The sequence below is a fragment of the Hemicordylus capensis genome, chromosome 3 (assembly GCF_027244095.1).
Source record: "Hemicordylus capensis ecotype Gifberg chromosome 3, rHemCap1.1.pri, whole genome shotgun sequence".
In the NCBI taxonomy this organism is placed as follows: domain Eukaryota; kingdom Metazoa; phylum Chordata; class Lepidosauria; order Squamata; family Cordylidae; genus Hemicordylus; species Hemicordylus capensis.
The window spans coordinates 164982024-164999623 of NC_069659.1; positions in this window are offsets into that span (position 1 = coordinate 164982024).

Sequence of the window (17600 nt, forward strand, 5' to 3'; positions counted from 1 at the left end):
AAAATGAAGAGCTTTCACTCTCCATTATGAGCATGTCGTTCTATTCTTCTCAGCTGTTTATACATTCCCGGCACAATAATGCTTCTTTGCAGTAATATGTTTCCCCTTTTACACTATTCATATTGGAGAGGAGGAGGGGGGGGGTGAGAGAGAGAGAGAGAAAGCCCTCACATCATGACTGTGGTAATAAAATCCAATAGAAATGTGGGTATAATGTCAATTTGCATTCTGTGAGAAGATCAAGGTAAACCTAAAGGCCAAAAGAATATTCTGCTAATGCTCATTCATCATTCTGCAGACCCAGGTAAAAAGGAGGGCCTTGTCACTACATTGCAAACCCTTTCAATTGTCAGCGCATTTGTGTGAATATTTTAGCCTAATGCACTGATTGTTAAATAGAAAGGACGGGCTTTGAAATTGGCGACTGCACTCAAATCCCTAGCTGCACAAGGCATGGGCAGGAATGGCTTCTATTCAGAGAAGGAAAAGGAGGCTTTAGTTCAGTAAGCACAGTGTGTATGAAGGTTACTGAGGATATTGTGTCTCAGTAAATGAAGGCTTCTCAAGGGGGGTGGGTGGGAGAAGGCTCATAATCTATACATGGCTACTGTCCATATACACTCAGCATCCTATATAGAAACACTACCATGTGGACCAATGTACACAAAAAGCTCAACCATGATGTAATGATTGTTGTAATTTTGAGGTAGTCCCTGACACAGAGCAGCAGGGAAGATGCGAGCCTATTCCACTTAGAACCAGTTTGTGCAGGCTTAGCACAGTTTAGTTTTATTCTCTCTGCAATAAAGAAGTGTTCTTTTCTTGTTCAAGTGCCTGTCCTTGTGTGGAACCCAAATTATTACATGGTGTCAGAAGTGATGGACAAGAAAGGCACAGCAGCAGTCTCTGTTTTCCACCACTCTGCAGAACACTGGGAACAGAAGGCCCCAGCCAGGAGCCCAGCAAGAAGGCTTGAGGCCTGTTTACAAGCCTCTCTGAACTGAAAGGTAAAAATGGAGCTCCTGCAACTTCCCCCTTCTCTTCAAATGACTGGAAATCTTTCAGAATTGTGGTGAAAATTCAGGCACAGATTTGAACTGTATCTTGCAGCCATGGGGGCTGAGGACAAGCTTGATAAAGTAACATAACCTTTCCTGTTGCATGCAGTGGGGAGGAAGCACTAGAGATTTATCATAATTTTCACTTTGCAGAAGTTGAAAAAATGAAATTAGGAGATTGGAGGTGTATTCGATGCTAATTAAAAATGAGACCATTGAAAGCCATAGATTCTTCACATGCAGGCAAAAACTGGATCAAACTATAGAGCAACATGTTACAGAATTAAAGACTTTCAGCAGGGCCTGTGCTTCTGGGGACCTGGCGGATTCATTCATTTGGGATGGTATTATTTTTGGTATGAGTGGTAATGCAGGCCCTGAAAGGCTACTGCACGAGGCCTCACTTTAGAAAAGGCGCTGAAGATTTGCAAGGCTGCATAAAGTGTGAAATTCCAAGCAAAAGAATTGATGGCATCTGAGGAAACTGTGGATGAACTCAATAGGAAAGATGTGAGGCCGCAAAAGCAAACTCTAGTAATGCAACAGCCAATTAAGAAAGCTCACACCAGGGATGTAGCTATAATTGAGCAGAAGGGTTCAAAGCTCCTGAGGGGCCCCCCAACTCCTGAGGGCCCCCAACTCCACCCCTCCCTATTTTTTTCATTATCTCCGTCACTCTGAGGGGCCGCTGGGGAGAGGGGTGAACAGGGACCCCCCTCTTCCCTAACTACGCCCCTGCCTGACACTAAAACCAATGGTAGCTCGAGACAAGAATGCAGGAACTGTGGCGTGCACCATGGTCCTAGACTCTTATACCTGTGACAAGCATAACGTTTTTACAAAATGCTGCAGGTCCCAAATGCTGAAACCTCAAGTGCATACTGTTGACCAGCTCCTGGGAGAGGAGTTGAATGTAGATGCAGTAGAGTCAAGTAGAGTTACAAGCAGAGACTGGATCCAACCAGTGGAGCTGAATGGATCAATTATAGTCTTTACACTGGATACTGGTGCCTCTGTCAACATTTTGCCAGAACATGAATATAAAAGGCTGAAACCTAGGCCAAAAGTTCACTCAACAAATGTATGGGTCACTGCGTATTTAGGATTGCAAATACTAGTCATGGGACAAAGTATTGCCAGCATCATCTACAAACATACCTCATATAAATTGGCATTCCTTAGTATAGCTGAACAAAGAATTCCCATTTTGGGTGTGGCTGCCTGTGATAAACTTAATCTAAAAAAGTTGGTATTTACCTTGCAAACCCTTGTTGCTCCACAATATGGTTTCCTACTTTCTGCATATCAAGGTGTATTTCTATTTACATTTATATCCTGCTCTTCCTCCAAGGAGCCCATAGAGCTGTACATGGTTATGGTCCTGTTTATCCTCACAACAACCCTGAGAGATAGGTTAGGCTGAGACATAAGTGACTGGCCCAGAGTCACCCAATGAGTTTCATGGCTGAATAGGGATTTGAACTCAAGTCTCCTTGGTCCAAGTCCAACACTCTAATCACTACATCATACTAAGCTTGAAGGCTTAGGTTGTTTGCCAGAGGAACATAACATCCGAATCAATAAAGTGGTCCCCCCTGTTTTTCATGCATGGAGGAAAATGCCATTTGTGTTATGTGATAAGGAAGAGCTTCTGAGGATGGAAGCATGACAAGTTATACAGAAAATATAAGAACCCACAGAATGAATGAGTTCTCTGGTCATTGTGGAATAGCCTCATGGCAAGCTGAGGGTCTATGTGGAACTTAGAAGTCTTAACAAGGCTATTAGAAGGGAACATTTCAAACTGCCCACTAGGGAAGAAATCATGGCCCAATTTTCTTCAGTAAATTGGATGCATTATCTGGATTTTGGCAACTGAAACTCACAAAAGACAGTTCAAAACTCTGCACCTTTAACACTCCAATTGGTCAATTCAGATTTTTAAGGTTCCCACTTGGCATTGCCTCAGCTCCTGAAGTATACCATAAGACAATCCACGGGATTTATGAACATATTGATGGAGTTGACATTTGAATTGATGACATCATTGTTTGGGGCACAACCAAGGCAGAAAATGAGTGGAGACATCAGGAGGTAGTGAAGGCAACCAGAGCCACAATTCTGAAATTATATAAAGACAAATGTATGTTTGGAGTGACTGAACTCACATTTTTGGGAGAGATTATCTCTAGTGCAAGGGTGAAGGCATATACAGAGGTGTATCTAGGGAAAACAGCGCCTAGGGCAAGCACTGAAATTGCGCCCCCCTTTCCAAGCATCTGACACCCATCTTTCAGATAACTTTACCATAATATCAGCTGAAAAATACAAGTCAGGCTCGTTAGTTTTTGAAATATTAAAAGATTATTTAGCAGTGGACTTAGCCAGACCGAAAAATGCTGGAAAACTACAAATTTCAGTATGCTACGGGGCTCATGAAATACCCAAATACTATGTGGAGGTGTACTTGGAAAACTAAACAGAAGTGTCTGTCTAGTTCTCTGCTATGTATTGTAGCATCACTATTACATAAGTTTTAAAAATCAATGGAGAATTTGACTTCCCAGATACTCTGTAAATAATTAAAGGATATGCAGAGTAAACCGTGTCACTGACTGGAATATATTCTAGTATTTCAGAAAGACAGTTAAAATGAGAGAAAGAGAGCAAGAAACTCCCACTGGGCCTTAATATTAAGGATTTCACACTGATTCAAAGACAAACTCACCATTAATAGCCATATTAGCAAGACATCACATTTAACTCACTTATCACAAGAAGCAAAGTAAGAGCAAATGAATACAATCCTAGCTCATAAGCGTAAGCTCAGTATTCACAAGCCCTGATTTTCTGTACATAGTGCCAACCTGAATATGTATACAGTGTCTTATATTATATTAATTTAAAAAAAAAATTACCTGTAGCCCCTTTGGGGGGCTTCCTAAAGGCTATGGGGGTGGTTGCAAAGATTCCCCCTCCCACCACTGGCCTCTAGGGCCTCGCAGGTACCATTTGAGCATGTGCGGTGGCCTTTTTAAAAAATAATCTTAATTTTTAAAAAATGGCCAGTGAAAACAAAATTGCCACCGCGCATGCTCAAATGGCCTCTGCAATGCCTGGCATGACCTAGGTCCTCACAGAGGCCATTTGAGCATGCACGGTGGCCATTTTGTTTTTGGCAGTCATTTTTTCATATTTTTAATTTTACAAAATGGCGCCCCCTTCAAGTGGTGCCCGGGGCACGTGCCCTGCCTGCCCTACCCTAGATACGTCCCTGGGCAGATAAGAAGAAAATTGAGGCCATTGGCATGATGCCACAGCCTCAGTCAAAGAAATATGTGCAAAAAATTTTGGGTATGGTAAATTATCTGCAAAATTTCATACTCAACGTGTCCATGAAAGCTGCACTGTTGCGGGCCCTGCTTGAAAGAAAAAAATGAATGGTGCTGGGATGTACAGCAGGAAGTAGCATGGTCTGCCTTGAAACGAGCTGAAGGTGGCTCCAGTGTTAAAGTTCTATAACCCAGGGAATTCAATAAAAATTTCACCATATGCCTCACAGTTTGGGCTTGGTGCAGTGCTCCTATGGAAACATGATGATCTGTGGCTACTAGTAGCGTATGCATCTAAAGTCATGACAGATGCTGAGACTAGATATGCACAGACTGAAAAGGAATTGTTAGGCGTCCTGTTTGCCTGTCAAAGATTTCAAAGGAAGGAAATAGGAATGGCGCAACAGCGGTTTATTAAAAAGTATATCCTGACACATTTCAAGTAGAGTTAAGCTGTTAAGAAATTGTGTATTGTGCCTTGTAAACCACTTCCCCAAAGGAGAGTTCTACTCGAAACACATCGGGATCTATCTAATTATTTATTTATTTAACATATTTTTATACCGCCCAAACTTATGTCTCTGGGCGATTTACAAGAAGATAAAACATTAAATAAAAACAACAAGAAGAAATTTAAAACAAAACAATTTAAAATTTTTGAAACAATATTCTAAAACAAAATTAAAAACAATCAAAACAGTATCAGTTAAAAGCCTGGGTGAACAAATGAGTCTTTAAATACTTTTTAAAAATTGTCAGAGATGGGGAGGCTCTTATTTCACTAGGGAGTGGATTCCAAAGCCTCGGGGCAGCAACGGAGAAGGCCCGTCCCTGAGTAGCCACCAGACGAGCCGGTGGCAAGTGCAGATGGACCTCTCCTGATGATCTCAATGGGGGATGGGGTTCATAACGAAGAAGACGTTCTCTTAAATACCCAGGGCCCAAGCTGTTTAGGGCTTTATAGGTTATAACTAACACCTTGTATTTTGCCCAGATACATATCGGCAGCCAGTGTAACTCCTTCAATACAGGAGTAATATGGTCTCTCCAAGATGACCCAGAGACCAGCCTGGCTGCCATATTCTGGACGAACTGTAGTTTCCGGACTATGTACAAGGGCAGCCCCACATAGAGTGCATTACAGTAATCCAGTCTGGAGGTTACCAGCAGATGTACCACTGTTTTGAAGTCATCTATCTCAAGAAATGGACGCAGCTGGCGTATCAGCAAAAGCTGATAGAAGGCACCTCTGGCCACTGTCTCAACCTGGGAGACCAGGGAGAGACTTGGATCCAGAAGCACCCCCAGACTGCATACCTGTTCCTTCTGGGGAAGTGTGACCCCATCCAGAACTGGCAGATCAAAATCGTCTCCCGAGTTTCGACCCCGTACAATGAGTACCTCTGTCTTATCTGGATTCAGTCTCAGTTTGTTCTCCCTCATCCAGCCCATACTGACTCCAGGCAGGCATTTAGGGAGGTTATGCCCTCTCCCGATGATGCTGACATGGAGAAATAGATTTGGGTGTCATCAGCATACTGATAGCACCCTGCACCAAATCTCCTGATGATCTCTCCCAGCGGTTTCATGTAGATGTTAAAGAACTGTGGAGACAATACGGAGCCCTGAGGGACACCATACAAAAGTTCAGATTTTGAAGAACAACAGTCTCCAAGGGACACCATCTGGAACCTGCCCAAGAGATAGGAGCAGAACCACTGCTGAGCAGTGCCTCTCACCCCCAACCCCCTCAGACGCTCCAGAAGGATACTATGGTTGATAGTATCGAAAGCCACCGAGAGGTCCAAAAGGACCAACAGAGTCAAACTTCCTCTGTCAATTCCCAGTTGGAGATCATCCATCAGGTCGACCAAGGCAGTCTCCACCCCATAGCCAGTCTGGAAGCCAGTTTGAAATGGGTCTAGATAATCCGTTTCCTCCAAGACTGTCTGGAGCTGGGAGGCAACCACCCTCTCAGTTACCTTGCCCAGCCATGGAAGGTTGGAGACAGGCCTGTAGTTACTCAGCTCTGAGGGATCCAAGGTAGGCTTCTTCAGAAGCGGTCTAATAATTGCCTCCTTAAGACTAGCAGGCATCCTACCTTCCCTCACAGATGCATTTATAATCTCTACTAGGCCTTCTACAACAACCTCCCTGCCAGATAGTATTAGCCACGACAGGCAAGCGTCAAGAGAACAGGTGGTAAGCCGCACCGTTCCAGTCAGCTTGTCCACATCCTCAGGAGTCACAAACTGGAACTGATCCAACCTAACCACACAAGAGGAGTCGCTGGACACCTCCACATCAAACACTGAAGTAATTGTGGAGACGGAGTCTAAGTCGACCTGAATACGAGAGATTTTTTCCACAAAGAATTCATTAAACACATCACAGCGGGTAATCGATGGTTCCAGATTCTGATTCTGATCTACTCTTTAATAGACTGCTATTGCGCCATTCCTGTTTCCTTCCTTCCTACCTATTGGCATGGTGCTTTCCCCTCCTGTGTACTTCTGTCAAAGATTTAACCAGTTTATTTATGGGCAAACCGTATATGTGGAAACTGAACACATGCCACTGATTGCACTGTCTGGGAAGCCACTGTATGACTGTACCTTTCACATTCAAAGAATGATGCTTAAGCTGAAAAAATATGACTTACAGGTATCCTACACACCAAGTGAATACATGTTCTTGGCAGACACACTTTCAAGGGCCACCCACCCACCCATGCAGACTGAGGAAACTGCACAGAGTGAGGTGCAAGCCTATATTGTAATGATAGTGCAGTCACTCGTTGATTGATTGGTTAAGTGTCATCAATTCAGTATGGACTCTTAGCGACCACATAAATAGATTCTTTCCAGGATGAACTTGGCCTTTAAAGTCTCTCAGTGGTTCATTCATTGCTGTTGTAATCAAGTCCATCCACCTTGCTGGTGGTGGTCCTCTTCTTCTCTTTCCTTCAACTTTTCCCGACTGGATCTTCACATAATGTGTCCAAAGTATGATAGTTTGTGCCTGGTCATTTGTGCCTTGAGTGAAAATTCTAGATTTGTTTGTTCTAGGATCCATTTGTTTGTTTTGCTGGCTTTCCATGGCATCCTCAAAAGTCTTCTCCAACACCAAAGTTCAAAAGGTCAATACTTTTTCTGTCTTGCTACTTCGAAGTCCAGCTTTCACATCCATTGAGTGTCATGGGAAAAACTATTGTCCGAATGATTCTAATCTTTGTAGGTATAGATACATAACAGCATCTAAATATCCTTTCCAAGGCCTTCTTTGCAATCCTACCAAGTGCTAGTCTGCAGCATATTTCTTGACTGCTGGATCCTTTACTCTTGATGGTCGATCCTAAAAGGCAGAAGCTATTCACCACTTCAGTGTCTTCATTATCAATTCTGAGGCTGGTTGTCTTCTTCTTCTGTTTAGTCTTCTTTACATTTAGTTGTAGTCCCATTTTTTCACTGTGCTCCTCTCATTTCTAGAGTTTGCAGTTCATCCGCATTTTCAGCTATCAGAGTGGTGTCATCAGCGTAGCGCAGGTTATTGATGTTTCTTCCTCCAACTTTAAAACCACTCTCATCTTCTTCCAATCCAGCTTCTCTCAGTATATGTTCAGCATATAAATTGAATAAAGAAGGGAAAAGTGTACAGCCTTGTTTTACTCCTTTGCCGATCTGGAACCAGTCTGTTTCACCATGTTCCATCTGGACTGTGGCTTCCTGTCCTGTGTATAGGTTTCTCATGAGAACAATGAGATGTTCTGGGACGCCCATTTTCCTAAGGATATTCCACAACTTGTCATGGTTTGCAATTGAAGGCTTTTCTGTAGTCAATAAAGCACATATTGACTTCTTTTTTGTATTCTTTGGCTTTCTCAATTATCCAGCGTCCATCAGCAATGATGTCTCTTGTTCCTCAGCTTTTTCTGAAACCAGCTTGAACATTCGGCATTTCCCTTTCCACGTAGGGCTCTAATCTGCGTTGGATGATCCTGAGCATTATTTTGCTAGCATGTGAAATTAAGGATATTGTGCGATGGTTTGCGCAATCTGTTAAGTCTCCTTTTTTTATATATGGCTATGTAGACTGACCTCTTCCAATCTGTTGGCCACTGTTTCATTCTCCAAATTTGCTGGCATAGTTTGGATAGAGCCTTGACTGATTCTTCTTCTGTTGCCTGCCATATTTCTGTAGATATTCCATCAATTCCTGTAGCCTTCCGACTTGGTAATAACTGGAGTGCTGCTCTAACTTCATCTTCCCGTACTAGAGGTTCTTGCTAGTAGGAGATATCTTCTAGCGTATCTTGGATGTTGACATCCCTGCTGTACAGATTTTCAGTATACTCCTTCCATCTCAGTTTGATCTTCTCTGAATCAGTTACTATCTGTCCTTTAGCATCCCTTAACATACCAATTCAAGGTGGGAACCTCCTGAGTTCAGAGATCTTTGGGAAATGTTTCATTGCTTTTCTGTGTCTATTTCCATCCTCAAGGTCTTTACAGATGTCATTGTAGTATTGCTCCTTGTCTCTTCTAACAACTTTTTGAAATTCCCTGTTAAGTTCCTTCCTGAGGTCTTTTGATTTCATTCCACAGTTCCTCTGGTTCCCTATCAATAAGGTTCAGAACTTCAAAGCAGTTCCTGATGTTCTCCTCGAAAATGGTGGGCACATTTTCAAGATCATATCGTAGAAGTTGGATTGCTTTGTTGTTCCACTTTAGCTTAACTTGGAACTTGCACATGAGCAGTTCGTGATCTGTTCCACAATTGGCCCCCAGCCATGTCTTTGCTGTTCTAACTGAGCTCTTCCACCTCCTTGCACCAATAATGTAATCAATTTGATTTCTGTGTACTCCATCTGGTGATGTCCATGTATATAGGCATCACTTTGGTTGTTTGAAGAATGTGTTAGCAATGAAGAGATCATTGGCTTGGCAGAAACTAATAAATTGTTCTCCTGCTTCATTTCTGTTTCCTAGGCCAGACTGTGTTTTCCTCCTTATCATTTCCAGCTTTGGCATTCCAGTCTCCAATCACCAGCAGCACATCTTGCTTGCATGTTCTGTCAATTTCAGACTGAACTTGAGCATAAAACTCATCAACTTCCTCTTCTTCTGCATCAGTTGTTGGGGCATAGACATGAAAAACTGTCATGTTAAAGGGTTGTCCACGAAATCTAATTGATATTAGTTGGTCACTGACTGCATTGTACTCAAGTAGTGTCATAGCTATATCCTTCCTGACTATGAAAGCAACCATGTTCCTTCTTTGTTTTTTGTGTCCTGAGTAGTAAACGGTATGATTTTCTGACTGACAGTGTCCTATTCCGGTCCATTTTAATTCACTGATGCCCAAGATGTCAATCTGTAGCCGATTCACTTCATCTTTCACTGTGTCGAGCTTTCCCATATTCATGCTCCTTACGTTCCATGTTCCCATCGTAATTCTGTCTTTGCAGCTTCGGGTTTTCTTTTCCCACATGGCAACATCAGCTGCTAGACATCCAAAAGACTTTATTCTAACTGTGTCATAAATACCATCAGTACTCTGAGAGATGCTCAACTTCAGTAGCATGTTGAGTACCATCCTACCTGAGGGGCCCATCATCCAGCTCTACATTGACAATCATTCTATTTTGTCTGTCCATGTCACTCCTTATAACAGATAGGAAAATGCAACAAATCAAAGATGAAACAGATGTTGATGAGTCAATGTGATTATTGCAAGAACAGATTATCAAGGGCAGGCCAGAGAATCACAGCAGCTGTGATCTCGCCATAAGAAACTACTGGAACTGTAGAAATGAGCAAATTGATGGGATTGTTTTCAAAGGCAGCAAAGTGGTGATTCCATGGAGTCTCTGACATGACATGTTTAGAAAGATTCATGAAGGCCATTTACGGATTGAAAAGTGTAAAAAAAGAGCTTGGGATGTCGTGTTTTGGCCAAGGATCAATCAAGATACTGCCAGTACTGTAGAAAACTGCTCCATCTGTTTTCTACCATGCCAACAGCCTCAGCCCCTGAACCCACACCCCCTGCCACAGTGGGCATATGAGAAAGTTGGCACTGATCTGTTCACATGGAACTCAACTACATATCTGATAGTTATGGATTAGTCCTTATGTCATGAGATTTGCACTTTGCTCAGTACTAGCAGTGCATCAGATATTGCTTGCTTGGATGCAGTGTTTTCAAGGCATGAAATTCCTCATGAAGTTGTTAGTGACAGTGGGCTTCAATATTTGAGTTTAGAGTTCAAACAATTTGCTAGAAAGTGGGACTTTCATCATACTACCTCTAGTCCACATTATTCCCCCCACATTACCCCCAGTCTAATGGTCTTGTGGAAAGATCCATTCAAAAAGTAAAAGATTTGCTGAGAAAAAACAAGTATGGCAGAGAAGACCTCTATCAAACACTTTTGGCTTGCAGCAGTACACCTCTGGACAATGGCTACTCCCTAACACAGTTGTTGATGGCAGGAGGATATGCTCCACACTGCCCATAGCTGATGCCCTGTTGATGGGCAATGATGATGGCGATATAACAATCTTATGAGTGCTACAACAATCTTATTTGATTGAGACAAGGGGAACTTTATCGGCATAACTGGAGAGATCTTCGAAGACTACCCAAAGGGCTTCTGTGTGGTACTGGAAATGAACCTCAGAATTGTTCCCCATTGATTAGTTTGCCTGCAGTTAAGTACTAGAACAACACCTGGAACATCCACAAGAAACCACTGATGACAAGGGCAAGTAGTCGCCCCAACGATCCCAGCAGAAGTTGAAGGCCCCAGCAAGACTCCTAGAAATCTGCTAAAACATTTGACATAGGGCAGGACTGTGGGTGGTAAAGAATAACTCAAGAGTGAAGTGCTGGTAGCCTTTCCTCTGTAGAGGTACTTTAGGCAGATGGCTGTGCTGTTGTTGTTTGTTAAGGGGAAAGATGTAATGATTGTTGTGATTTTTTGATAGTCTCTGACTCAGAGCAGCAGGGAAGGTGGAGCCTATTCCATTTAGAAACAGTTAGTGCAGGCTGTACTCAGCACAGTTTAGTTTTATTATCTCTGAAATAAAGAAGTGTTCTTTTCTTGTTCAATTACCTGAACTTGTGTGGAACCCAGATTATTATACATCATTTGTTTCCTTAGTTCTGGTTAAGATCTCCAAAGTGCAGTAAAATGTTTAACTTGCCTGACTAAGTCTGGTCCCTGGATGGTGTTGGGAGACATCAGCAAGATTTGTTTGTCACCCTCAATCAGAAAAGCTGGAGAGGTAAGGAAAATGTCCTAACCATGATTTGCTGCTTAGTTTGGGCCTAATATTTGACAGGTTTTTGCAGATCCTGGTTTGGAAATGCAAACTGTTCAGGAGCATAGCAAGGTTGGCTAGGACCTTATGACAAGCACTGAAGAAGGGCCCTCGGGCCCTCCATCTTCTTCTTCCTGCCCTATGTCTTTGCTGCAGAACTGTCATGACATGGTGAAAAACAAAATATACGCAGACTCAGAATTATGTCTATCTTTCTCCTGTGTAAATATCACACACTCCCCACACATACAGACACACTCTCTCTCTCTCTCTCTCTCTCTCTCTCTCTCTCACACACACACACACACACACACACACACACACACACACACACACACACACACACACATATATCCCTGGGACTCGTAAACCTTTTAAAAAACATATATATCTACTACAATCCCCTCATGTATTCATACATCAACAGTGGAGCGTGAAGAACAGCTGTCACCCAGCTGGCAGGATCCCCTCCCTCAGTGGTGCATGTGTTTTCCCCCCACTGCATATGCACACTTTTAGTGAGGATGTTGGCAACTCTGTGTGCCACAAAAACAATTTCACAGTTTGGCTACACAGAGAGAAACTAAGGCAGAACTGAAATAGCATGTCTTGCTAAGAGAAGGCTCTCTTGGTAGGATGCTGTTGCTGTTTTTAAAAAAATAAAACACATGGGGACATTTTTTAAAAAAATGCTCCTCCATGGGCAGTTTGTAGTGGTACAGTCCATTCTACCACTTCATCTCATTCTGCTGCATACATAGGCCATGCCTACGTCCATAAACATCATTTATGGTGTGTCTATTATTATTAATTATTGTGCTATTTACACACAGTCTACCAGATGTTATTGGCTGGATTTGGTACTTTAATTATCAGGCCCTTTCCAAGGGTCTAGGATAACTAAAGAAGAATTAAAGATATTGTTGTAGTTTTTGTGCTGCCCCAAGTAGTGTGGCCTTCTGTAGTGGATGTGTTGTAATTTTATTGATGCCCAAGGTCGAGATGTTGTTCTTTTGGTACTGCAATCTGGCAGCAGTATTCTGCATCAATTGCAGTTTCCGGACTATGTACAAAGGTAGCCCCATGTAGAGTATATTGCAGTAGTCAAGGCTGGAGGTTACCAGCACGTGCAGCACTGTCTTAAGGCCACTCACTTCCAGGAAAGGGCGGAGTTGACAAACCAGCTGAAGCTGATAGAAAGCACTTCTGGCCACCGCCTCCACCTGAGTTATCAGAGAGAGGGTTGGGTCCAGAAGTACTCCCAAACTGCGAAACTGTTCCTTCTGGGGGGAATGTAACCCCATGCAGAACCAGCAAATCTATCCCATTTCCCAAACTGCGGCTTCCTACATTAAGAACCTCCGTCTCGTTTGAATTCCATCTCAGTTTGTTATTCCTCATCCAGCCCATTACTGCCTCGAGGCAGGCATTTAGGGAAGTTATGCCATTGCCTGATTAACCTGACATGGAGAAATAGATTTGGGCATCATCAGCCTACTGATAACACCCTGCACCAAATCTCCTGATGACCTATTCATGATATAATTTTAACTTCCTTCCAGTTTGAAAACCTTCCCTGCCTGGCCACCTGAAAGTAAATTTTACTCATTACATATACAAGCCTGCTATAAATGCTAAATTTTCAAAATAGAGTCATTTCATTACTCTTACACCTTTTTATTTCTACTGTTGAAAACTTGTGGTTGTTTTAAAAGTCTAAATTGCCCCCTCACCCCAAAGGTAACACTTTTCAAAAATTTAATTACTTTATAATTTAAAGAGTGAAAATTATTATCCTTGCTATGCAATAAATTTTCTTTGGCAAGAAGAAAAAAATTAAGATGAGAGAGAAAGCAGGCTCAATCATGATCTTTGAGTGATGCATGAATGAGGGGAAAGATCTAGTCCACAATTCTTTCAACAGCCAATGTATATTGGGAAATGCATCCAATCATTGTGTATAGAGAAGGGTTACAGAGACAGGGTGTGTATGTACAAAGACACTCTTAGAAAACTATTTAGAGCATGCAGAGCTGTACACTCAAAAGACAGGAATGTCACATCTTTGACTATCCTCTTTTAGACTTGGAATCATGGAGGAAAAGACTTTGCCAGGTTTTCCCTCTTGCCCAGAGGTGAGGTTGGTTTGGTTAGTAAATGTATTCCCAGACTTGAGTCTGTCATCAAATGTGTAGTTTGACCTTTAGCTGTTGCATTTTAAATGGTACATTTATATATTTTAAATGGCATTGTATAGGTTATTCTTATTTTATGTTCTTATGTTGTAAGTCATTTTGAGAACTCATTTCAGTGGAGCAGGAACCAATACACCTACACCCACACACACAATACATACAAATTAATTAAATTAAAATAAAGATTCCTATAACCCAACACTATTTCTTCAACCGTACCAAACCAGACATCCCTGGAAAGATCTAAATTCAAATATATTTGCCACTAGAATGGGCAAGTTGACCTTGGTTGTGCAAGACTGGTGGAACCCAAGGGCTGTGTGAAGGAAATAGGATGTATTTTCTTCTGTGTAAACCACTTTGAGAACTTTTTTTGCTGAAAAGCGGCACATAAACATTCTTATTAATAATAACAATCATGCAGTACATGAGTACATATTCCTCCTCACTTTACATGGAACATTTTCAATTGCCTTAGATTAATTTTTCACTTGGCAATTTTGGAAACAGTTTTAGTTTTTGTAATACTGTGGTTTGCTACCTTGAGTATTCTGATTGGGTGGCTATAAATGAACAAATTCAATTAAACAAAACTGTACTTGGGAGATCAAGCTGAAAGTATTCTGGCTGTATTAGGTTATATCGAATGTCCAATGTAGAGATTGTTGACAGTTTCAAGAGAATGGTAGCAAACATATACACATCTAGTGAATTCTGAAAATATGGTGGTGAAACTCTTAAATGTGGCTATAATCTAACAGTTACTGTCTACATTCACTAGATCAGTGTTTCCTAACCCTGCTCCCTGACCCCAAGGCATACTTAGATTTTAAAAAATGGTTCACACTGCCCCCCACAAGAGAGGTTTTTTTTTAAGTGTTGTGGCTTGTTTATTTATTTATTAAATAAATGGTTTATTTCTGGTTTATATATTTGTTTATTTACTCCTGGCTTTGCAGCTGACTCACTCCTTTATGCCTGGGAAGCGGGTGCCTCCTTCCCCATGCATAAAGGATCACTTCAACTGCAAAGTCAGGAGTTTAAGTTCCCTGCTTTTGGAGCTGACTCAAAGCCAGTCAGCACAGCACTGCAGCCAGCATCCCATAGCAATAGCAATAGCAATAGCACTTACATTTATATACCGCTCTATAGCTGGAAGCTCTCTAAGCGGTTTACAATGATTTAGCATATTGCCCCCAACATCCCATGGCACACCAGTTGGAAAACACAGCACTAGACAATGATCATTAGATGATGGTCCCTGTTCCCTGCTCTGTCTCCATATTCCAGACATTTGCTAGATATGCTAGATAGGGATTGTCAACATCCCCTGTGACTGTCGCTAGTCTCAACATCTGGGGTATTTGCTTAGATAGATAGATAGATAGATAGATAGATAGATAGATAGATAGATAGATAGATAGATATTGCTGCCCATTACACAAACAAAAATCACTCCAATTTTTTTGCAGGGAAATGCAATCCCATGTACCCAGTCTCAAGCAGACAACCTTGGGATCTACCACAACCAAATGCCTTTTGATTATAGCATGTGTTTTCGCCTTTAATGTGGATCCACATAGATGTGTTTGTATGTTAATTCTTCTGTCACACACGTGTATATGTCTACCCATCCTCTGCTTCCAAAAAATAATAACCCAGGATCGGCAGAAAAAGCAGCTTTGAAATCTTATACGGCAAAACATGTCATCGCTGGAATTTGAGTCAGGCTGGATAAATGCACTTCAAGCAAAATGTTTTCTTTGATTGGCGTACAACTATGCGCAGAGCGAAACATTTTCATTTGCTCTTCTGACAATATTGTGGCTGCAGCAGAGGCTCATTGTCTGAGAAACTCTCCTCTCCCTCAGATTTGTATTTCTCGATTGGATGCAAAATGTAGGGCCTGGCTGAGGCCATAAGCAGCGTAGCAATGCAAATGATTGAACAGCAAACGGGCTTGTAGAGGCAACGGCTGGCCATTGAGGCCTTTTCTGAAAGCAATGCACAGCTAACTCCATGATTGATGTGCCTGTCCATAAATCATAACAAATGCTGAAGTTAATGTGCCATGTGCATACAGACTGCTTGTTTATAAAGATGTCAATAGTCCTTTTCAGCAAAATATGGAAATGGCATCATTCTCGAGTCCGTCTCCTTTAGATCATTAAGCATGTCAATACTGCTGAACAATCAAGCAGGGTGGGATGTGGAGGGGAAAGGGGGGGATAGTTTAATCTGCTTATGCTGGAGTACTTATTTTTTATAATCGTTCATCAGCAAGGCCTGTGGGGGAAGCCTTGAATTTGGGAATGACATCCATTGGTTAAATACTACCTTGTACACAAATGTGACCAAAACAGTGGGCTGGGGGAGGCAGAAAAGGAAGGGGGGGCAGTGGGAGCAGGAGACGGGCATGTTGCCTGATAAAGAATTACACTGGAAGTGAAAGACTGACCCTCAGTCAGCAAATGTTAATCATTTTTACACCAAAGTGAGTGTAACGTTTCTATAGGGAAATTACTTCAATCTGGTCAGTGCAAGGAGCAGTTTGTATAATCGGATTGCAAATAAGGTTTGATCACATTCCAGCTTAATCTACTCTCTGAGCACCATTTACCGCACTAAATCAAAAGCTGCAAAAGCTGCAGGTGCTGCTTTATCGTCATTACACCCAAGGGGCAGGGACTCGGTAATAAACAGCAAATAAATTGAAGCACTGACTTGCCTGCTACAGGGCATTTCTAATTATCCTCTAGTTTAGCTGGAAATTGCCACGCTCTCATCACAGCCTAGTTTAACTGCTGCTGAATATGTGTGAGACGGAATTAACTGGCTGTGAAGTAATGCCGTGTGTGTGTGTGTGTGTGTACACATAAATACACACATATACACAGACTCTTTCTCAAACACAGGCAACTATTGTAAATCTGCAATATGCAAGGAGTAAGGGTCTGGCTTGTTGTGCAGTCTCAGTAGAAAAGGCTGAAATGCAACAACTGCACACCTGGTTTATTTCTAGAGGGTGGGGGAGAGCCTTATTTAAAAAAACCTGACAGCTCTTATCATGCTGGCTGCCAACTAGGCTCAGGAATATGGCTATTTTATCCTATTCCATTTTGTGGGCTATCCAAGTTGCTATTGGCAATCCTTGCCAGTGCATGACAGGAAAGCTGCTGCCAAAGAACACACTGAAGTTAACAAAACACAACTAGTGCAGTAATGCATTGTTGAAATCTTAAGAGGGAGAAATAGATGCCTGCTGGGGGAATCAGATCCCAGGTTTCTACAAAGGGGGATGGGAGGGAATAATGAACACCCAGGACTGGCTCCAGAGAACTGCGAGCCTTGGTCTGCTTGTAGAACGAGGCTTTTTCTGCCCTCTCTTCCACCCTGTAGCCTCCAGAACACCCCAACAAGCTGATCCTAAGAGTCAGAAGGGTTCAGGAGCAGTGCAGTTATAGTATGAAGAGGTGTCAATGGAGGCAGAGGCAGTGGAAAGCATGACCCCAGGCCCTGCACAAGCAGAGGTGCTGTTATATTCATGCTTGGGGGATCTAACCCACAATCAGATATGGAGTCCAGTCCCACAAGATGTGATGATCACCAGCTTAGATGTCTTTAACAGGTTGAAGGGGAGTAGGCAAAGTCATGGAAATTTGGTCTTCCAGCAGCCCACACAGCCAATCT